The sequence below is a fragment of the Homalodisca vitripennis genome, chromosome X (assembly GCF_021130785.1).
Source record: "Homalodisca vitripennis isolate AUS2020 chromosome X, UT_GWSS_2.1, whole genome shotgun sequence".
NCBI lineage: Eukaryota > Metazoa > Arthropoda > Insecta > Hemiptera > Cicadellidae > Homalodisca > Homalodisca vitripennis.
Window position 1 is genome coordinate 124707985 of NC_060215.1, and position 25965 is coordinate 124733949.

The window sequence follows — 25965 nt, forward strand, 5'->3', positions numbered from 1 at the left end:
AACATTTAGTAAATAGTGTGATTGATGGCATTAAGAAAGGTACAAAGCCTGAAGATATATTAAAAAATATTATTGGAGGAAGAAAAATAAACAATCTGAAGGAGAAGGAACACAAAACGATCAACATGTAGAACCTTCTAATAATGTTCCTGTCAACAAAGTAAAATCTACCATTGAGAAAGAATTGAAAGGGTTATTTAAATAAAATAGTAATCCTGATCCTTCATTGCGAGGGGCTGCGACAGCAACGACGTGGCAATCTTTATGCAGTATTACGCCTCACTTCACTAGATCGCCACGACACTAAAAGTATCTCGCAATGATGGCATGGACTCCGTCCAAACCCATCAATGGACTACGTCCATATATACTGCTCGTAAATGAAGAGTTGGTAGACGATAGTATAACTTCAAGAAAAGCTAGGCAATAGCAAAGTCGAGCAGCGGAGCGTACATGAGTAACGGAGCAGCTTCGATCTTTAGACAAGACAACGCCAATTCTTGAAGCTCTACCTGAGTATATGACGATTACACAAAAAATGTAGGTATGGGTTAGTATACTCATCTTTTGTTATTAGTGGCACTAAATTTTATGCTATATTATACACGTGGTTAATATAAAGAGTTTTTTTTTATGGGAAGAGTTATAATAACAGAAGAAGAATTAGATTTTTGCAAATCAAATAAAGTTTTCTAAATCAGGCATTTATAGCCTCTGTTAGAGCTCAGGGCGTTACGACACTTGGATTATTATTTAAGTCAACTAACTTAAAGTCTTGTCTTGATATAAAACAAGTAGACTTATTTGGGGAATTACTTGCATTAGTCATAGATGATAAAAATGCAGGTATATTAAAATTAATAGTTGATGAATTGAAATTGCAAGTTGAGTTAAAACAATAAAACATTCCAAAAACTCAAGAGACTTTACTTGATATAGCTGCCCGGTATGGAGCCAAAGACATTGTTACTTTTCCCCTTACAGTAGGACTTGATCCTAATAATAAGGACAATAAAGGAAAAACTCCATTACATAAGGCAGTAATGGCTAATAGTCCAGATATTATTTCTCTACTCATTAATAGGAGGGCAGGAGTAAATATTCAAGATACGGATGGCAATACTCCTCTTCACTTAGCCACTTTAGCAAAGCTACCCAAAATAGTAGAGCAATTAGCGTTTCGTGGAGCACAGAAACATATAAGGAATAACGAAGGATACAATTATTCTACTCTTCATAAATTAGTGTCAACAGGAAAGGCAAAACTTGCTATAAAAGCACCACCATCACCTGAGATAAACGAAGATTTAGGATTTCATAAAGGAATAACAGATTCTTATAAAGCTGTTTTATCAGAGTAAAATAAAGAAAACTATTTTTTAAGTGCTATCAATGATATAAAACCAATCACTTCATTGACCAATTACCAAACCCTTCTGAAAAAATAGAATATATCAATAGCAGCTTAGAATTTTTAGTTAAATTATATCAGTACTATAAATATGAAGATAGTGCTGAATTGCAAAAATATATCATAGATAAAGTTACATTCCATAAGTTACCTACTATCTCAATATTATTATATAATATAATGTGTGTAGAGTTCTGAGCAGCAGATTACCATAATGCTATTAAATATGCTGAATATGCCCATACTTCTTTGCTTAATAGTTCCTAAGAATTACAAACTAAGACCTATGAGGGATCGTTATATGAAATCTTATTTAATCTAGGGTTAGCGTGGAAATATCTTGATCCAACAAAGTCTTTAGACTACTTTGCCAAAGCAGGAGAAATAAGGTCAGGTGATCCGGACACAATAACACAGCTATTAAAACATTATCTTGCTCTTCCTGATGTTGACAATGCTTCAGATCAAATAAAGAAAATTAAAGATAGTGATCTTAGAGATTTACATGAAATAATACTTATATTCTTAAATTTACTCCAGACGCTCTCAGTGTAGCATCATTAACAAATCATGCACAGAAGGTAACAAATCCAACACTTAAAGATTTATCTTGTATAATGCTTGAATTTGCATTTAAACTAGATGCTTCCCTTTGGCAATTATTAAGTACGTTCTTCCAGAAGAATACACTTAAAGGTCTTGAATCTTATCTAGAGATTTATCAAGAAATATGTATAAAATTCTTTTTACAAAAGAAGGAATTTAATAAGGCCATTGAGTGTTGCGATGAAATCAATATTTGTACGGCAGGACGTAATATACCAATTCAGCTGTTTAAAATATTGGAAATTTGTAAAAAAGCTAGATTTTTGGATAAGGGGTTAAAATTTATTGAAGAGAAGTACCAAAAACATAAAATTTTACATCATGGTTTCTCTCCTCTTGAATATCTAAAATTTGTATTTTATAAACAAAATGACTTGGAAGAAAAATCTGCAGCCTGCTTAAATTTTTTTTAAACTAATGCTAATTTAGGTGACAAGTCAGCTTTATCACTACTATCTGATGCTAATGAGTTTGCTTTTCACATAAATGTAGAAAAAGGAAATTTTGACAAAGCATTAGAGTATTTATATTCAGTTCCATTAAATAACAAAACAAACAAATTAGTATATTTACTGAACAAACTTAAACAATATATTGAAAACAATGTTATAAATCTAGCACCGCTTACTAAACTAGAAAATGTAATACTGTTTTAATCGATTTGACAGAAGATCATGCAGAGTTAGATAATTTTGATCCAAGTGCAGTGAATGCTTATTTCAAAAAAAAGAAACAAGCTTTAGTTGCAAAATCAGTAGACACTACTATTAAAAAACAACCATCTGTTTGGCACATTTGTGAAGATACTTATGCTTCTAATCAACAAGATGTTTATCCTATAGAAGGCAAACCATGCTTATATGTGAAGATCGATCAAAAACTAGCGGATAAATTGGATCATCAACTACTCGAAAAATTTAAGCCTGTCCTATCAAAATGGTCAACTGGTAAGAATAATGTGGTGAAATTACTACCTGGCGGGATAGAACTTAAAATTTCTAGGTTCTGTTGACAAAAATTATAGTTAGGCAAGAGGAATAAAAAGTTGCCATAGTAAGAAGAAATGGTAGTTTCTAGTTATAAAAAAAAATAACTACCAATATGAAGTATTACATAGAAGAACAAGCATGGGAAGTAATTTTATCATTTTTTTAAGGAAAGAAATGGTATACACAACAAGAATGAAGAAAAAATGAGACATTTTATTGAAGCAATATGGTTTATTGTTAGAACAGGTTGCCAATGGCGTCTTCTACCTGATGATTATGGTTATTGGTACAGTATTTATCGCAGATTTAAGAGATGGGTTGACAAAGGTATATGGGAGGATTTCATGGATTATGTTAAAGTATATGCAGATATGGAATCAATTATGATTGATGCAACTATTGTGAGAGCACATGCTTGCTCATCTGGATATCAAAGGTAATCAAGAAGAAGCGGCTTTAGGTAGAAGCAGAGGTGGTTTTAGTACTAAAATCCATGCCCTTGTTGATGCGCTCGGTAATCCATTAGAGTTTATACTAACTGCTGGGCAAAGAAATTATATAACTCAAGCGGGAAATCTTACTCAAGATGTTCAGAATACGACTGTGAAAGCCGATAAAGGATACGATAGTAGTGCATTTGTAGAAAGTTTAGAAAATAAGGGGTGTGAGATTGTTATACCGTAGTCTAAACCGTAAGTCTAACCGTAAAGTACAACGTGAATATGATAAACATACTTATAAGGAACGATATTTAATTGAGTGCTTATTTGGTAAAATCAAACATTTTAGGCGTATATTTTCTAGATTTGATAAGGCTCCAGACACTTTCTTAGCTTTTCTAAATTTCGTTGGAACTTTAATATTGTTACGTTAAAACTTTTGTCAACAGAACCTAGTACTTGAAACTGAGCTTCAAGAAGAACAATCCCATCCTGAGCCATCTTTGCTTCTAATGCTTTAAGCCTTTTACTGATATTGTTTAAATCATTACGTAACCAAATTGATCTCACTCCTCCAGGTGATACAAGTATTCCGCTCTTCTTAAGCTCATTTGATACTCTTAGCTGACCATTGCTGGATATTCTATTGCCATATCCATTACTGCCTTCTCTATCGCTGGATCAATTCTATTCGCTATTATTGGCTTTCTTCGACTAATTTCATACAACGCTTCTTCGCCACCAGTTTCATACAGTTCTTTAAATCTGTAATAACTATCTCTACTATATCCCATCGCTTTACACGCTGATGATATACTACCAAGACTCTTAGCTAATTCAAGTATTTCTAATTTTGGAATTATTATATTTTGATTTAAGTTCATCGTGACCTTCCATTTTTTTATCTGTATTTTTAATACTTTATTTTTATTAAATGTAAGATCAAATTACTAATACAGATAAGGCTACAGCCACTTTTTTAGCTTTTCTAAATTTCGTTGGAACTTTAATTTGGTTACGTTAAAATTTTTGTCAACAGAACCTAGGTAAACCTAGTTTGCCTGCACTCAAAGATTCAGTTTTTTTATTGGTGATTACTATTACCCAAACACTTACAGCTTATAGCGGTAATAGCAATGGCAATATAGCTAATCCTATATAAAAGGGTTATGGGAAAAAATCTTTAAAGAGCCGATCTATATTACACTGGTATTTTCTACGAATAGATTTTTTGTAGGTCAAATTTCAGTAAATTTTTCTGAGAAGTTACATATGAAATTTTTAGTAAAGTAAGAAAATCCTGAAACCCTGACAGAGATTGGCGGAGCGTAGTGGACAATTTCAGAACCACGATAGACGTAAAATTATTAGTTATTCAAACGCTTACAGTCTATTACTAAAGCTCTGTAACTTGGTATTGTACCTCCATATTCTTACCGCTATAGAAATTTTGAGTATTTGCTTAACATTTTGATACTGCCTTATTTTTATATAATATTGCTTATCTATAATCTGGTTAAATCCTATTTTAGCTACTGTGACTAAATCTTCTGTATTTTTAGCTATCTTATAATCAATAATAATTGCTTTATCTCCTTTACCAGCTTTTGGGATCATGATCACATCAGCTCTGCCACTTCCTGCCACTGGCTAGCAACCCATAGGAGCATGCGTGCCTTATATATGTGCCTTACTTCCCGATTTGTTGCTGACAATTCATATATATTTTCTTCTGAATTTTGAACTTTAGGGTTTAAATATCCACTAAATAATAACAAAATAAATAGTCCTATTAGCTTATTGATGTCAGCAAAACTAATTTGTTTAGTAATAGGTGAGATAATACTTTTTCCAGCAGCTAAGTTCTGTAAATCTTCCTGCACCTCATCTGGCAATAATGCCTTATCAACTAGCCCCGTTCCTCCACTATCTAGCCAACAATGATCAAACTTACCTTTGTGTGCTAAACATTGCATTAGTGACCACGGATTGTAAATTACCTCTCCACCAAATGTATAACCATTATAACAATCCTTAATTTGTTCAGTATTAGTGTCGAGCGGTACTTTTGTAAGCAAATCATCTACCTCTGCTTGAGTGAAACCATAGAACTTAGAAAAATCATTATCAAGTAATGTATATTCCGTAACATTATTCAAATCTGAAAACAAATTAGCCTTAGCTATCCGTAATATTCCAGTAATTACGCCTTTTTCCACATAAGGGTTACTCTTTAAACTACTACCAAATATCCCGCGAAATATCTTTAGTACATCCTCAAACTCTTTTGGTTTATTTCCAAATTCAATGTATCAACTATTAATAGGCGTATCATATTCGTCAATCAATATATAGGCTTTTTGATTAAAATGCTTAAACAGTAGTTTACTTAAGAAAGATAAACTAATTTTTAACTGTGATAATTCTAGCTTATCTGTACCTGTTAAATAATATGGAAAATTCTTTTTTTCTTCTACACTAAGTTTATCACTACTTTCTAGATAGTTATGATGGTCATAAGCATTTGCAATATTTATCCTTATCCCACTCTCAATTTCTTGGTAACTACTACCTTTAACATCCTTAAAATTTATGAATATTACTGGAAATTGGCCTTGGTAGTCAGAGATAATGTCTGAATACTGTGTTATCTGAAGTGGTTTAAGTAGTCTTTTTTACCACTAGCTAGTCCTAAATCAATTTCACCACCGATAAATAATTTGTGATTTACTCTATCCTCTTCAGGTAAAGGATTGCCTTTTTCATCTACTTCAATTTCAAAGAACTTGCGGAGCATGTCCATGTTAAGGCTTTTACCCCAACGTCTTGGTCTAGTGATTAATATAACATCTCCACTATCTTCTAGGAATTCTTTGATCATTAGACTTTTGTCAACAAAGGCGTCACTATTTAATAATAATGTTTTAAAGTCATCAGTACCTACTCTCAGTCTAGGCGGCTTATTACTCTCCTTAACAGTGTCAGTCCCCTTGAGATGTGTATTAATGTCTGAAAGTTCAACTATCATATTATTCAATTATATTTATGTTTTTGGTATTAAAATTTTCAGTTAAATTTTAATAAATTATTTTATCGATTAAGGTTTAATAAAATGTGGTAATATGCTATTTCGATAAAAATATGATATAGTATAGATAAGTTTGATTCAATATAGAATTACATCTCGTGACAACATCGCCTAGATATATTAATTGTTTTCATTTAAAAAAATATTGGATAACTAATTAAGGTCTTTTTTAAACTAGGGTTTTAACAGATATTAATTAAAAATCCCAACGGACTTGGTAAAACGTATACGTGCAGCAAACTGCTTTGCAATCTTTTAGCAGTATAAATCACATTTTAAGTCGTTAAGTAAATTGTTGGTAAATTCTTCAGTTACCAGCTCATAATTATAAAAATAATTTTCCTTTGCTCTGGTGATAAAATTCTGACTGTGAGGAGCAGTATTAGCAATAATATTCCCAATTTTCTCTAAAGCCCCGTAGCCTTAAAATTTTCATCATGACTGAGTGGCTCAAATAAACCTACAGACTCAAAATACTCAGCTTGCTTTGGTTTTAGTTCAGGATTTCTTTTCTCTCGTTTTAACCATGATTTAAAGTACTCTTCTATACTAAATTCGTCATTAACTACTTTATAACAGTCAATTGCCTTAGCATATTCCCCCTTGTTAAAAAATAGCTGTCCCAGTTTTTCATATATGTCTGGTAAATGGCTATTGGCTTCGATGGCAATTATCTTTTATCTAAATTTTATAAAAATTGATAAATATTATTTAATAAAAAAAACACGTTTTTGTTGAACAAGTTTATGGCACACTTCAAGAAACTTTCTTAGGTTTAAAATTATTAACAAGCCTATCATATAAAATTTTTAAATATTGGAAACCATTCTTACCAGCTAATACTGCCATGTATAAAGCATCTCTAGGTATTTTCCTGCATCTTCGAATAAATCTTCGTCCTTGCTTATTACCACCATTACGAGCATATGGAACTATACCAACAATTGATGACAATTCATTGCTAGTATAATTTTTATCCCCTAGGTTCTGTTGACAAAAATTATAGTTAGGCAAGAGGAATAAAAAGTTGCCATAGTATGAAGAAATGGTAGTTTATAGTTATGTAGAAGTCAAGATTTGATTTTACAGACACTATAAATTTTGCACCTGATTGTCTGATAAATTTTGACTGTCAGAGGAGTATTCAAGAAACAAGATCTCATTATTTTTTTCAATAGCTAATTTCTTACTATCTTGAAAAGTTTGCATAGGAGTTTTGCCATAACAATATTTTCCTGAATATGGTCGCTCATTATTGAAATGCTCTAACCAAATATCAAGATCTACGTAATTGTAAATCATCAAGATCTGTATAAATCTTTTTCCGCATCGCTGTGTCAAAGAATTCTTTTTTCATCGTTTTATTAAAACGCTCACACATACCATTTGTTTGGGGAGCATATGCCTTTGTTTTAGTATGTTCTATACCTTCTATGCTCAGAAATAACTCAAAAGCATGATGCTCTAAATTGCCCTTATATTCTGACTCACGATCTGTAAGAATACGCAGTATTAGTATCCCTTGGCTCTCATACCATGGTAAGACTCGATCATTAAGCATATCAGCAGCAGTAATTGCTGTTTTATCAGTATATAGTTTAGCATCCGCTACCCTAGTATAGCTATCAATAAATACCTGAGAATAAACCTTACCTATACCTTTAAAATTACCTACATAATACGTATCCTGACATCCTAGATAACTTGGATGCTGCGTCTCAATTTCTCCATGTGCTTCTTTTTCATTACGACGCTTCTCTAGTACTTGTAACTGAGCTTCAGTAAGAACAGTCCCATCCTGAGATATCTTTGCTTCTAATGCTTTAAGCCTTTTACTGATATTGTTTAAATCATTACGTAACCAAATTGATCTCACTCCTCCAGGTGATACAAGTATTCCGCTCTTCTTAAGCTCATTTGATACTCTTAGCTGACCATATGCTGGATATTCTATTGCCATATCCATTACTGCCTTCTCTATCGCTGGATCAATTCTATTCGCTATTATTGGCTTTCTTCGACTAATTTCATACAACGCTTCTTCGCCACCAGTGCCATACAGTTCTTTAAATCTGTAATAACTATCTCTACTGTATCCCATCGCTTTACACGCTGATGATATACTACCAAGACTCTTAGCTAATTCAAGTAATCCTAATTTTGGCTTTATTATTTTTTTATTTAAGTTTATTGTGACCTTCCATTTTTTTTATCTGTATTTTTAATACTTTATTTTTATTAAATGTAAGATCAAATGTCAACTAATACAATTATCAAGACAACTTGCGTAAAGTATGAAGTGCATAGAATTATTGAGTAGCTGAAATATGTGGTTAACGCGAATTTTGGATAAGAGTTTGTCAATTCTTATCCCAAATTGGGGTATATAGCTAAAATATTTTCGGGTTAGCTATTGTTTCAAACCATGTTTGGCCAGTAAAGATAAAAGCTCCAGTTTTAGACTATTTAGTTTTTCCAAACTATCTGATTCATATTTAGCAATAATTTTATCTTCAGTATTTGAAGCTCTTAGTAACCACCATGCATACCACTGAGATTCATCGGGCATATTATGTGAGTCAACCCTTATACCATCAATATCGTTAAAAGTGATATTTCTACTGTTTAAATCCTCTTTTATTTGCTGAATAATATGAAATTTAAGGTTATCTGCTACAGAAATCTTAATTTCAGAGGTACTATAACATTTAGGTAACTCATCTATCATATCGTCCAAAGTTTTTTTTGACCTTGATAGTAAATCAACAAACCGTAGGGCAGCATAAATTGCATCATCATATCCATAATATTTATCAGCAAAAGATATATGCCCACTAGTTTCACCACCAAGTAACGCCTTAATTTTTTGCATCTTATCTTTGATAAAGGAATGACCTGTTTTCCACAATATCACATTTCCGCCATAGGACTTAACTTGATTAAATATGCTGCTACTTGATTTGATATCCATTATAATAGTTGCATTTTGATTTTGCTCAATTATATCTTTTGCCAATATAGCAAGGATTTGGTCACCTAAAATGATTCGTCCTTTCTTACTTACAATGCCTATACGATCTCCATCCCCATCGAATGCAATACCAATATCGCAATCCTGTCTTAACTATCTCTATTAGTTGTTTTAGATTCTTGGGAATAGTTGGATCTGGGTGGTGATTAGGAAAATCGCCATCAATTTGCGAATTTATAACGACATTTTTGTTAGTAATCTTAATGCTAATAAGTCAATAATATTTCCAGCCGCACCATTGGCAGGATCCCATGCGACTTTTATTTGAGGATATATAGTTATTCCTTGCAAAATTCTATCTAGATATTTATCAGTAACATTTAAATTGCGTATCTTACTTAGTGCTAGAAAATTTCTTGGTATAACAAGATTGGTGGACCAATCTTGACTTAGAATATTATTCAGTAAATCTTGTATTTGTTGGTCGAAAAAAGACTTTCCTTGTGATAACAACTTAAAGCCATTATCATCTTTGTGGTTATGGGATCCTGTTATCATTATGTTAGCTTGTGGCTTAAATATTTTATCAGGAAAATATAAAACAGGGGAGGGTACAATACCTATTGAGGTAACCTTCCCCTTAGCTGAAATAATACCATTAACCAAAGCATGATAAAGGGCAGGGGGCTTAACCTACAATCACGTCCTATAAATATTTCATTCCCTTGCTTTGATATATGCATTTTAGTAAACAAAAAGCCAATTTTATAAGCAATAGTTGGATTAATATCTATTAGACTGCTGCCACGAATGTCATACAATCTAAAAATTGTTCTATTTATTTCCATTGCCATTATAATTGAGTATACTTACAAAACTTGAAATATTGATTATATTATAAATGAAAATGTTAGCATTTGATACAGCAAATAATAGTGCATCTGTTGCAATCTCTGAAGATCAGGTTATTCTAGCCTATATTGAGGAATTAAGGTCTTCTATGCAAGCTGAAACTATCGTGCCAATGATTGAAGAAGCATTGAAAATAGCAAAGCTTTCTTATCCTGACCTAGATTATTTGACCGTTACAAACGGTCCAGGCAGTTTTACAGGCATTAGAATAGGCTTATCAGTGACAAAAGGCATTTTGCTAAGTACAGGTATAATAGGCGCTACTATAACTAATGTTGAGTTTTCCTGGTGGATGGCTAGCAGGCAAGTAAAAAGTTATAATAAAATTTTTATTTTTCTCAATGCATATAGAGGACAATTATATAGCCAAGTTTTTGATCAAGATGAACAAGCTTCTATTCCGTCACTGATAAATTATGACCAAGCTGTGGAATTATTAAATACAGAAAATGCTGCTATTAATGTCTGTGCAGGTAGTGGGGTAGAGATGATATACGAAAAGATTAGAGATATAAAAAATATAACAATCTTACCTCGTTTTACTACAGTTAAGGCACTGCATATATGTAAATATATAGCCGATAAAATAAGGAAGCACAATTTCTCTAACTCCATAGAACCGTTATATATTAGACCAGCTGATGCGAAGATTAGACTTCTTACATAATTCTACTGCTGCAAGAAGTCTATTAAAAATTTTCCTTACCTCTTCCTTTACCTTCTGTTTTTTCATTATGTGGAGGTGGTGACGTTGGTGCGTTAGATGACATATGTGATTTTGCTTTTTGTCCGACGAATTTTGCCTCATTCTTCAATTGTTCAGCCAATGGTAGTTTGCTCTTGTCATCAGAATATCCATGCCTTTTGTCTTTTAAATATTAACAAATTCTTTTAATAAAATTCTTCCTTGGCATTATCGTATTCGATGATGCAGCTTGATCATTTACTAATTGCTTAGTAAATTTCTTTACTATATATTTACTTGGATTATCGATAAACTTATTTAACTGTTCCGCAGCTTTTTTAGCAATGTCATTAATATATTGTGAGCTTAATTTCCCTGTTTTTTGTATCTTTTTGAGTTGCGATTGCTTGATCAATTTGCTCTATCAATACGTCAGCTAAAGCCTCTGTAGCACCATTTGCTTTTTTAAATGTACTTACTGTTTCCGGCTTCACTCTTTAAATCTGATATGATTTCCGAAACTCTTTTTTTCATATCTGTTTTATATTGCTCTTCATTAAGAGGAGCAGTTAATAATTCTTTCGATAAAGCCTTATTACTATCAATAATTGCTTGAGGGGATTTTTGCTCACAATTTGTTTGGATTGTTTTTATATCGCTAATAAATCGATCAGCAATCTTACCAGTGCCAGCTACATCAATTACTACTTGCGTTTTTGGTTCAAGATCTCCTACTGCTCCGAACGAAGCGGTAATATTTACAGCCATATAATCTTGGCTATTAAATTCCGTACCCATCATCTTTCTAAGGTCACTATTTGGCAAGAAAGCACCCATACTACAATCAAACATGAAATTCTGTCCGCCAATATATGATACGTTACGATCTTTATCTATAGTTATCTTGGACATACCACCATCTCTTAGCCATTCATTCATAGGATCGCATCCATAGTTATTAAATGCTTTAAATCTTAGTGGAGTCAATCCACCTATACCGCCAGCTATACCCCCTTGGTGGGGTATAAAAAGCATGCATATAAAATATATTTTGTTTGTTCTTGTGATAAATGATAATCTTTTGTTAATATATCATGCATATCTTGATAAGTTACCTCATTGTCCTGATCGTTACCTAACTTACACTTAGCTAGTAAGTCTACTAGCTGTCCATCTTGGGTTTCAAGATAAAAGACACCACGCTCTATATCCTTGCTTACCTGCTTTTCATGAGATTGAGAATTTTTTTGACAAGCTTTATCATATTTAGGATCAAAGGACTCTGCTGTATATTGTAAGTCTTTATCTATATTTTGTGCAGCATCATCAGATGTAAAACTGTATGATTCCATAATATAATATCTTCTTAGTTAACTTGCATTCAATAAACTAGATTAATAAACTAGTTTTCAATAAGCTTTTTCCACATTGACTATGATAATGGGTGATTTATTTATCTCATGTTTTAATGTCTTACGAATAGCCGACCTTACAGCATTATCAATCTGTTCATTGAGAATGCTACCTTTTGATTTCCTCTGAATTTCTATCGTTTCAACAATATCATCTTTAATCATATTAATTAGCTGTGCATCATCGTCAGGGTCAAGAAGACCCGGCATGGATAAAATAGGTCTGCAACTAAGGCTACCATTTTTATTTATTACCAAACTTGCCACTATTATACCAGAATCACGCATACGTCTACGAGTTCTAAAAATCGATGAGTCTGCTGTTAAAAGATAATTGCCGTCAACAGCCAAATAACCCGTTGTTACCTTGGATAAAATACGAGGATTATGAGGATCAAGTAATACTAAGCTACCATTTTCGACTTCAACAGCATGTTTTATACCATTTTACGAGCTAATTTCGCGTGTTCATGTATATGTACCGGCTCACCATGCACTGGTACACAAATCTGAGGTCTAATTAGAGAGTACATATGTTTGAGTTCGTCAATTGATGGATGCCCAGAAACATGTACAAAATGATCTAGTTCAGTTACCACTTCAATTCCTGACCTCACAAAAATATTAAACATACGGAAAATTTTCTTTTCATTGCCAGGAATAATTTTTGAAGAAAATATAATTGTATCTTTAGGAGCCAACTTTATACTATGGTGAATATTAATTGCCATTTTTGCAGTAGCTGCTAGAGGCTCACCTTGGCAACCAGTAGCAATAACTAAAAGTTCTTGCCTTTTAAATCTTGCTACGAGATATCTCGTATATCTCGTTCATCGATCAAAGGGGCAATATCTTTCATATAAACACTTTCCTGTGCTGCAAGCAAAATTCTATGCAAACTTCTTCCCGATAGGACAACTTTTCTTTTTACCATCTGACCTGCGTGAATTAGAGTCTCAAGACGAGCCAAATTTGAGGCAAAAGTTGTTACCACAACCATCTAAGATCAACCTGCTATAATATCTACTAAACTTTTACGCACTTCTCCTTCTGCACCAGAAGTTCTTTTATTAAATACATTGGTTGAGTCACAGACTAAAGCTAGAATCCCTTCATCCCCATTTAGATAGATTTTAGTAGAGCTTCATCAGCTTTCTTACTAAGTACCGGATCATTATCAAATTTCCAGTCTCCTGTATGGAGAATATTGCCAGTTCTGTACGTATCATAATCGCCTGCATTTCTGGAGCTGAGTGGGTTAGCGGTATCATCTCTAGTTGAAATGGATCAAGATTTATTTTTGCCGAAGGCTTTACTTCATGAATTTTTATAGTTTTAGCAAAATCATATTCTGCTAATCTAAGTTGTAGAAAATTTTCTGTAAAGGTAGTGGCATATATTGGGCATTCTAGGCTACTCCACAAATATTGCATTGCTCCCAAATGGTCTTTATGTGCGTGAGTTAGAACTAAAGCTACTATATTTTTTATAGCGTTCAATAAAGCTAATATCAGCAATTATCATGTCAACACCTGTAAATAATCATCGGCAAAACCGCTACCGCAGTCAACCATCAACCATTTTCCTTGATAATGATATAGATTGACATTTATGCCTATTTCATTTGCACCACCAAGTGGTAAAAATAGTAAATCATTTTTATGGTTTTTAATGTTGAATGACATATTAACTTCTATATGATGTAGGATTTAAGTATACTTATTTTTGGCTTTTAGTCTATGATTAATACTAATTTAGTTTATACTAGTATATTCACCTTTGGTATAGTTTTATTATTAACTATACTATTTACTAATTTGGATATAGATTTGTCAAAATTATTCTACGACAGCAATAATGGATTTATCTATCGTAACAATAGTATTGTACAATTATTATTTGAAGTTATTCCAATATTAACTACTATACTGACTATAGTAATATTATTAAACCTATTTTACTTAATTGTTAAGTACAAAACTTTTATTAGGCTTATTATTTCAGGGGGTTTTTATATTATTTTATCTACAGCAATAGGTCCTGGACTACTAGTAAATTATATATTTAAAGAAAATTTTGATAGGACTCGTCCGCTGCAGATTAAAGAGTTTAATGGTACAAAACATTTTACTAGAGCCTTTTCAATCTCTAATGAATGTTTACATAATTGCTCATTTTCATCAGGTCATTCAGCTATGGCGTATAGCTTAACTAGTTTTGCTTATGTTGCTCCTTTGATATTTTTCTCAAGAATTTATAGTATCACATTGATTCAAGTCAAGTCAAGTCAAAAAGTATTTATTTCTTTATCAAAAAAACATTTACATCTAGTTTACATACATTTCCTTAGGTGAAATAAAATATACTACAATAACTAATTACGTTGCTGTAAAACTCTATAAAATAAAACTTAGAAATTAATTCCCAAATTAAGTAAAAACTTGTGTTTTGAGATTGAGTCTTTTAATGTACCGCATTGTTACTTAATATTTCATTGTAGCTTAATTACAACAAACTAAACAGAATTTCTATAAAAATAATTAAAATTTCTTTAAAAATAAATATTCAGAAACTAAAATTATTAATTGATTATGTTTTTAATAATTTAAAAAGTATATACTAAAGATTTGTTTGGTTATATGGGAGAAGACTATGGCAGTTGCAACCCTATCACCCCCCACCTAATGACTCGTACGTCCCCAATCACTCGCACTCACATACACCCAATACACACTACTCGAACAGCGCACACACACACCCACACACACACACACCCACACCGCACACACTTATACACACCGCACACACTCATACACGCTAGCGCACAATGACAACACATTTGTACTACGTTAGGTCGAAAGTTAAGTTTATATTTGTTTTTTATCTATATATTGATGTTATAATTTGATCAGTTCTGTCCCTTCCAACCTCCAGTAACCATGTATTAACTTTCTTTTTATATGTCGTGCTTGTATAAAAGTTGTTTTGCTGTAGGTCTTCAGCTATATTTCTGTATAAATAGTGGGCTATAATGAACGGATTAGTGGTCGAGTAAGTTCTTAAAAGTCTTGGTATACGTATTCCAACATTGTCCGCATTTCTAGTGTTGTAGTCGTGAGTTATTTCGTCGAAGATTTCGTTGAATCGCTTGTGTATATGCATCAAAAATTTTCTAACAAATAACTGTCGTATGTCAAAAACTTTTAAGTTGTCAAAAACAGAATCTGTAGGGTATCGTCTATTTACTCTTAGAGCTGCTTTAACTATTGCCTTTTGTGTAACTAATAACGGTTGTAGAATTGTTTTGTACGCTCCACCATATGCTATCAGTCCATTTTCTAAAATTGACTGTACATACGCGCAATATGCCATTCTAATTTCCTTTAAATTTAAAAAGTGACTAATTTGTCTAAATGCATAAATAAATAAATGCATAAATAAATTTTCTAAGTTTTTTATTTAAATAATCTATATGTTCTGTCCAGCTTAACCTGCGATAAAAAAACCAAGATATTTATAACTCGTCACACTTTTAATTTCTTCACAATTACACGTTGTGTTGTCGAAATCTCCACAACTATGCAGTTTAATGTGTTGGATAGGTATGTCTCCTCTGTCTCTTAATGATATCGGCAGGAATTTAGTTTTTGGAACATTAAGTGTGAGTAGGTTGTGGTCTAGCCATTTTTTAACAGACTCAGTATCTTTGGTGGCCTTAGCCCTCACTTCCTCCCAAATCTTACCATCAAAGAATATCGCTGTATCATCGGCAAAGAGATAAAGCTTACCCGTTATATTTATTTTAGCAAGGTTATTCGCGTATATGAGGAATAATGTGGGGCCGAGCGTACTCCCTTGAATGACGCCGTAATCTATGGTGGTTTCCTTACTATTGACGCCATTAATTGTAACAAACTGCTTCCTACTTTCTAGATAAGATTTGAACCAATTTAATGAATTTCCTTTAACGCCAATTAACTCTAACTTACTTAGCACTTTGACCCTATCTACCGAATCAAACGCCTTTGCGAGATCCAGAAACACCAACAGACAACGCCTGTTGCTACTAAAAGCCTCGTTGATATCTTTATTCAAACAAAAAGTGCATCTGCAGTGTTTCTAGATTTCCTGAAACCATACTGCGAGTCTGTTAAAATATTGTTAATATTTAAATATTCAGTTAACTGTTCGTTTACTATCTTCTCAATTACCTTAGTGAAAACGCTCAATAATGATAGATTTGATTGATTTGACAAGGCCTGTAGTTAGATTTGATTGTAAATTCATTTGATTTATAAATTGGTACCACTTTAGCAATTTTGAACGCGTTGGGGAATTTTCCAGAGCGGATGCTTTCGTTTATAATATATAGCAGCGGTTTCCCCAATACACTTAAATTGTCTTTTAAAAACGAAGCAGATATTCCGTCATAGCCCGGAGCTGAGCCACCACGTAGTTGGATGACGTGCCGTTGTAAGTCATCCTCCGTGACAGTGTGAAGTGTAAAGGTCGAGTAAGTCGCAAATTCAGTGTCGTCTACTACAGGTGGTCCGCTTGAATCAATCGCATTCGCCAGATTAGAACCGACTTGAGAAAAATATTGATTCAATTCTTCTGCTACCTTTAACTTAATGTCTTCAGATCCTACTGTTTGATTAGTTGTAAAATGTTCCAATGGAAATATATCTTTTTTGTTTTTTCTACCAGTAAGTTCGTTGACAGCTTTCCTACTAGTTGGATCATACTTTGCTTCGTTGAGTTTTTCTCTATAGTATTGTATTTTAACATTTTTATTAATACTATTCAACCTATTTCTATATCGTAAGTAAACATCTTTTATATTATTGTTAAAGGGTTGCGATTTAACTAACTTACTAAGCTTTTCTCGTCTTCTTATAGATCGTACTATTCCTTCAGTAATCCAGGGTTTTATAGGTCTTAAAAAAGCAGGTTTTACTTTCATGGATTTTTTGATTTCTCTAAACAAACACTTATAATTCCAAAAAATCTGTTGGCAGCGGTATTCAAATCGGAAGCTTCCGTAACACCTGCCCAATTGTTGTTATCTATCTCCACGGTTAGTTGTTTTTTATCTATATAAGTACTACTGTTAAGTATCCTGCTAGCATTGCTTCTATTACATTTTACTTCTAAAAACGCTGCATAATGGTCTGTTATGTGTGTTTCAATCACTCCAGTCTGTACATTTGTGAAATTATCGTGATGTATGAAGACGTGGTCGATGCAGGTTTTACTCTCTCCCACTACTCTTGTTGGTTTGTCAATCCCACACATAAACCCAGCGTCATACAACACATCCAGGTAGCGTTCAGTCTTGTTGTCAGTAAGTATCAAGTTAGCATTAACATCCCCCACTAGTATATACGTCTTGTTATTAATCATGTCCCCATAGTAGTAGTTTAGTGCTGTAGTAAAATTGTCAAGGTCACTATCGTGGGACCTGTACACTGTAAGTAGGTTGCATTGTTTGTTTAGATAAGTAAAATCCAGACTCATGCCGTACACATCACCAAGCTCTACACTCACTCTCTCACTCACATACACCAATACGCCATCATTTTTTGTTTCAAACTGTGTTTTAATTTGGTTTAAGTGTATTAATAGTGAATCAAAATTTTTATTGTAGCTTCTGATTGATATTAAGATAAAAAAACCTTAAAACTTTGTTCCTCTGAGGAAAACACCAGATCAATATTTTGAAATTTTTCAACAGAACAACAATTAACTTTTCTATACTCTTCAACCTCAAGGTCAAAATTGTTCATTTATTAATAAAAATAATTAAGAAAAAATGGGGGAAATTAAAAAAATGTTTCAATAAACAGAAATATAAAATAAAAGAATCATTTTCAACCCACCCGCCCTGTTTTAGCTCTTATATTATCTATGTACATGTTTTATTTTAAACTGAAATGTAAACTTAATTTTAATTTAAAATACATAAATGAAAATTAACTTGTTTTCCTTCATCAAATTGTTAGACATATTGATAGGAGTTTATTAAGAACAAACAAAGTAGGTATCCTACAAAAATAAAATGCAAAGAAATTTAAGTTGTGCTTATAAGTTTATAGGGTATGTTAAATAGAGACGTTACAGTAAATAATCCAATTAATATGAAATTAATAGTTACTGAATTGTTAAATGCTTGTACTGAGTTAACCATATTATACACTAGGACTTACGAAATAATCAGATTGTGGCCCAACATATTTATTACTATAATAATTAATATAGGCAATATATTTTTGGTACATTAGTTGAACTAAGTTGTATATTAATATGAGGACATTTTTTAAGTGATGTACTGGCTACATGTGTTGTTACACTAATAATTAATCATCTATTATATTTATGTTGGCAAAAAATAAAATTAATTTAAATAAAATTGCGATTGTTTATAATAGTTTGACAAAATCATTAAGACTAGTTAGTAGACAGCTTGAACTAGTTTATAAGTTTTGTAAGGTAGAAGAAGCAGAAATAATTGTTGTAGTTGGAGGGGACGGAGAATTACTACATGCGATACACCGTTATATGCATATTGATGTTTCTTTTTATGGAATTAATTCTGGTAATATTGGGTTTTTAATGAATCCAGTTATTGTTGAAAAGTTAATGGATAATTTACAAGAATCTATAATTTCTCATTTATACCCTTTACAAATGCAAGCAGAAAGCATAGGCAATAAAGCCTATACTGCCCTAGCTATTAATGAAGTATCAATATTTCGTAAAACCAACCAAGCTGCTAAATTCAAGATCGAAATTGATCGAGTTGAGCGTATGAGTGAATTAGTAGCCGATGGAGCAATGGTTGCAACCCCAGCTGGCAGTAGTGCATACAACTTATCTGCTGGAGGTCCTATTTTGCCACTTGAGTCAAACGTATTATGCCTCACACCAATTTGTCCTTTCCGTCCAAGACGCTGGCATGGTGCGTTACTTCGATTTTCTACTACTATAAAGTTTGAAATCTTAGAAAGTAATAAAAGGCCAGTAAATGCAGCTGCAGATTTTCAAGAGTTTATTAATTAGTCAGTATTAATTAAATCTGTAAAAAACAAGAAGATAAAGTTACTATTTGATAAAAAAATAGCCTTGAAAATCGAATTATTAAAGAGCAATTTAATGAGTAATTCACCTTACGTATAACATAAAAGTCATAGGGAGAATAGCCTAGAGCTATTAGCGAGGAGTTACTTTGGTGACATCCCTCCCCTAATGGCGATGATTACTTGAGCCTACTATATAATTTATTACATTAAACTGAGGTTAAAAAAATAATTTTTATCAAAACTAAAGACTATTTCTCCCATTTTTCTTTAAGCTTTGTTATAATCACTCTAGGTGTTGTGAACCCAGTATCATAGTATCTTACATTTTTCTATAATCGTCATAGCAATGCTCTTTAGATGCCGTGTCGATCTAGGTAAACAGCTAAGCTGTTTTTTTAGAGTAACGCTTCGCGTATCCTAGATTGCCGCGTTGCTGCTTTTGCGTGACTCCTCGCTAATAGACGCTCGGGAGGACTCTTAACAGTAGTGACATAAAAAATGTAGGATTGCTATGACCTAGTATACTTAAACTTGCATACTTGCTAATCTTATAATTTAATGTGAGAATAAATGAATAAAGAATTTGTAAGACATTTCCTAATAGGCTTTTTTAGTGTATAATTTTGCTAATAACAATAGGTTGAACAAAGGATATTTAAAAGTTAGTAATCCTAAGGGTCGGATAATAGCTTCTATAGTAAGAAGTTTGCACATATTTTGCCACCTGTAGATTAAAACGCAGAATATGAAAATATTTATCCAGGAACATTGACAAAGCTAATTGCCATGGCAGAAAAAGAGCAAGTACATAGACATCAGATGGATATTAAAAGTATTGAGGTTTATGAAAGCGTAACAAAAAAAGGTAGAATAAGTAGCATTATATTCATGATAATGGTCTGTATTACTACTGTAGTTTTGGCTGTATTGGGACATTTTATAATTGCCAGTATTTTCACGGTTTCAGTATTGTTAGGCATAGGAACTAGAGTATTCTTGTCTTCTGCTAAATTTACTAAGCGGGAAGACTATACTAGAAGATGAAATTATATAAGAATCTTATAATAATTTAGTAAAGATTATGAGTAAATTACAAAAAGAAATGCAAGAAAGGCAGCAGAGTCCTTTAAAATATGTGGTTTATAGTGGTGGTGGAGCTAAGGGGGGTGGATATTCTGGTGTTTTAGAGGGGTTGAATGAATCTGAAGTAATTGATGAGGTAGAAGGAGTTGCAGGATCATCGGCAGGGGCAATAGCTGCTGCAGTGACAGCATTTGTTATACCACCTAAAGGATATGAAGCTATTTCAAAAAATACAAACTTCAAAGATTTACTTGGGACTCAAGGATTTTAAATTGGTCCGGTGCCGCTTAGCAAAAATGGCACTCCATTATACGAGCTTGTAGATAAGACTATAAGAAAAGTTGCTTATAATTTTTTAAAGGGCTGTACATTTTGTGGAACTTGCTACAGTGAGACATGAAAGGATTTCAGAAGAACTGAGAGAGTTAGACAAAAAAAGGCAAGATCTTTTAAATACGATTGAAACATTAAAACAACAAGATGACAATAATAGTCAGCAGATTGCTGATATAAATGATAATATTCAAGGTTTAGATTTTCAGGAACAAAATTTTAAAAAACAATCCAAGAAAATTCAAGCTATAATAGAATCTAACGGCGAATAATTCATTGAATTAACAGACAAATTTCAAAAGGGTGGTGAACTCCTTTTTAAGGATTTAGCTCTTTTAAGACTTCTTGATCCAGTGCAATTTAAAGACTTATTAATTACTGCAGTAAGGCGAGATGATAGTACTTTGCAAATTTTTAGTGCTGAAAATACTCCTGATGTTCCAATTGCTAGAGCATGCCATGCTTCCGCTTCTCTTCCTTTAGTTTTTCAACCTTTAAAAACTGATGGTGTCGAGTATGTCGATGGGGGTATAGAGACAATGGACTATTTCTCTGAAAATAATAGTAAAGTCGATGTTACGGAAGAGTTGGATGGTTTTGAGAGTGTTACCCTAGCAAAAAAGCGAGGTAGGGTTTTAGCTCTTGCCTTCGGTAGTGGTATGGATGATTCAGCAAATATTGCTATATATAGTGCTAAGAATTTTGAAGGTCCAAATGCCCTAGTGAAATTTTTAATTGATTTAGTATAAAAAATGCTAGCTAAAGTTGGTGGAAATCTTATATACACAAAAACTAATGAAAAGACTTTTGATAATTTACGTGAGAATGCATTAAATGCGGTTGCATTAAATACTCAAGATATATCTACTCTCAGCTTTGACGATGCTGAAAAATATGCACCTTACTTACATCTTAAAGCTCTTTTTCAGACTTTGAGGTATTTAAATAGTTCCCTCAGAGGAAATTAAGAAAGAGAACTCTTGGCAAGATCGTGATGTTATGCGAAATCATCAAGAAAAAGCTGGCAAGTTGTTATCTTTTTGTACGCTGGGAGGGGAAAGATAACAAGGATGTATTAGGAGAGTATGTACTAGTTGCAGCAACTGCACGCAATAATGAACTTAGAAATTATACCAAGTCTATAGAATCACTGATTAAGACCTTAAATAATCTAACAACACCGAATAAAATTAAAAATTATTTTGTAGAATTATTAGCTATTGATAAAAAACAAGATCAGAGATTTAATACAAGTAAAAGTCCAGCAAAGAATATTACTGAATTTAAGTTTACAAAAGGAGATTTTGATAATTTTCTAGGTAAAAATAAAAGAAAGGCATTTCAAATTAGTAGTGGAGGAAAGGGAGTAGGGCAGCAGGTTAGAGTGAGATGATGCCAAATCCAAAAATCAGTTTATATAAAAATTAACCATCTTCTCGGATATTAATTGGCAATCATATTTTTTCTAAAATATCCTGTAGAATTTTTTTACCTAAGTGTTTTCTAAGTATAGTCATAGTAAATTAATAGCTCCATAGCTCTTGCTAAATCTTCTGTATTTTGAGGTTTAACTAATGATCCGTTTATTTGGTCTTGTATTAATTCTCTACCACCTGGGGCATCAGTAGTAATAATGGCTCTACCATATGCTCCAGCCTCTAAAAGACTACGACTTAGCCCTTCACGGTAGGAAAGTAATACTGCAATATGTGCTTTTTTCCATATTTCTTCTATATTTTTCTGATAACCAAGATATTTGATATATCCTAGATTTTGATAGTCTTCTAATATTGATTGTGCTATTGATTGCTTATTATCTTTATCAAGTTCACCAACTAACCAAAACTCATCATTTATACCTTTTTGTTTTAATATTTTTGCAGCATATATAAATTCATATATACCTTTATCAATAATCATTCTAGCTACCAATACCACCACTATTTTACTACCTAGTGGTTCTAGAAGAAAAAGAAACTTTTCAGTTTCTATACCAACGCTGCATTGTTTAACAATTAAATTTTTGGGTGCTATAGCTAATTTTATCAGTAAAGCTAAATCATCATCGTTTTGTACAACAAATAACATACTGTTATAGATATTATTCTAACGATATTGGCAAAAGATTACTACTTATAAAAATTAAACCCATACCAACAAAAGTGTTAATAACTCGTGGTAAGCTCTTCTTTTTTGAGCATATATTGCACAAGAAAGCACTTATGCTTCCATAAAACATTGGTTTTATAGTAAAATTATGCAATATATTTGGTTTCTCTTTATTTAATATGCTAATTAACTTGATTAATAATAGTAAATCACTAAAAGGGTTGATACTTCCACGCATTATTAAAATTGGGATTACTTGTAAACCATGCTGTTCTATTTTATCTTTGAACTCACTAATATTTGTTAACACTTTAACTTCATAACCTTGCATTTTGGCAGTTAAAGCAATTGGTAGAAGATGGGCATAAAAGTGACAATCTGTGTTAGTAGAAATGATATTTTTTTCATTTGCTTTTCTTAATAATAATTCTATAAATATACCTATAGAGCAAATACCCACTTAATTATATCATAAAAATTAATTGCACTAATAGCATATGTCAAATTATTTAGTTACTGGAGGGGCTGGTTTCATCGGCTCACATCTTGTTGACTTACTAGTAAAAGAAGGCAATCAGGTTGTAATATTAGATGGTCTTTCAACAGCGATCTCAAGAATTCGTTAAATAATGTTAAATTTTTTCAAGGGAATATCTTGGATCAAAATATTTTAGAAAAACTATTTAGAAATATTGATGGTTGCTTCCATCTTGCAGCGATAGCAAATGTACAGGAATCAATTGATAATTGGTATCACAATCATCAAGTGAACAGGAACTATTAATATATTTCTTCACCCAAGTAAACAGAAACTCTCGGAATTATTAAATCACGTCTCAAAAAGACCAAACATTAAAGGATATAACTAAACTTCCCGTGCCAGTAATTATGGAACTGTTAGAACTATGCACTCAATGCAATTATTTTTGAGTTAGAGGGTAAAATTTACCGTCAAGATGACAGATGGCAATGGGTTCTCCACTGTCTCCTATTTTCGCCAATATCTTTATGGAGGAATTTTAGCGAAAAGCTTTGGCTTCAGCTCAGTTCAAACCGAAGATTTGGTGGAGGTATGTGGATGATACCTTTGTTATTTTTTCTCATGGAGACATTGAATTAAATAATTTTTTAATCACATTAATAGTATTTCTCCTTCCATCTGCCTCACAATGGAAGTGGAAGTCCAAAACAAGCTTCCCTTTTTGGATGTGTGTGTATTAAGAGATAGGGATGTCCTTAAGACAACTGTTTTTCGAAAGATAACACACACAGGAAAATATTTAAATTATCAATCCAACCATCAAAAATCTGTCAAAGAAGGAGTAGCCTACGCGTTGTTTGATAGAGCAAAGAGCTTGTGCTCAGATAAAGATGGAATAAAAGAAGAATTTAAGAAAGTTGAATCGGATCTCAGAAACAATGGATACCCTCAATTAGTAATAAATAAGTGCAAAAGAACCAGAAGAATCATTCCTGAGTCAGAAAAACAGAATTGTGATAAATTTGCGTTTATGTCAATCCCTTATGTGCCGGGATTATCGGAGAAAATTAGAAGAGTAGGTAGAAAGTACAACATTAGAACCGCGTTTAAAACACACAACACTCTTAGATAAAGTCTCGTAAAAACAAAACCAAAAAATGTCACACAGGATTCCAAAAACTGTGTTTACAGTATAAAATGTAGTTGCAATAGGGAATACATAGGCGAGACAAAAAGACCACTAAACGTAAGGATAAAAGAGCACAAAGAAAACACGAGAAAGGGTCTAACAGAAAAGTCAAAAATTGCACACCATTGTTGGTCCGAAGACCATCATATGAATTGGGATGAAGCCAATATAATACATCGGGAACCACATTTCTTCAAAAGGAAATTAATTGAGGCAACATACATTAAATTGGCAGACCAACCAATCAGTCAACCATCAGTCGAGATTAGGCCGCTTTGGTTGCCAATTCTAAAAAATTAACTAAAGAGAAAACCAAAAGTATCAAACGGATCAGATATTTGTAATAAACCAATGCGGAGTCACAATATGTTTTTAAGAAGTTCATCTCGCATGAACCAATAATAACGAAAGGGCCCATTCCTGTCCCCCTTCCTTTTTATTTCCGCCATCTTGTTTTAGTCTGCCGTCACGATTACCATTGGCTAGTCCCTTTGGTCAGTCGTAGGTGGTTAGTAGACGAATGAAGACGCATTGTGACCTGTATTCCGTAGTTCAGTTTTAACGATTAGTGTTTTGTATAGTTTTTTATTAAGTGCATGTTTATAGAGTTAGTGAAGTTGACAAACAACATGTAGGTTGTGATTCCTGACTTAGGTGTGCCACAACGCTTTGGTAAGATTTGTTTATTTTAACCTAGTTTGTAATATTATGTATTAGGTTAGTTCTTTACCTGAAGAAGAGATCAGATCGCAGATCTCGAAACGTAGTGTTACTGATTTATTGTTTCACTGAACGATGGCAAATGTCAGGAAAAATCCTGTTTCCTTCACAAGTAAACAGAATATACCCGTTGTATATGCATCATCTGCTGCCGTTTATGGCACAGTAAGTGACTTTCCTTTACAAGTGAATGGTAAGGTAAACCCGTTTTCTCCTTATGCAGTGGATAAATTAGCCTGTGAGCTGCAAGCTAAGGTTTTTGGTGAGATTAAATCTCTTAAAACCTGTGGTTTACGCCTTTTTAATGTTTATGGTAAAGGGTAACTTAGAGGTTCTGATTACTCTGGGGTAATATCAATATTTAAACAGAAAGAAGGTGAGGGTAAGGAGCTGGTTGTTTTTGGTGATGGTAATCAAAGTCGTGATTTTATACATGTTTCAGATGTTACCAATATGT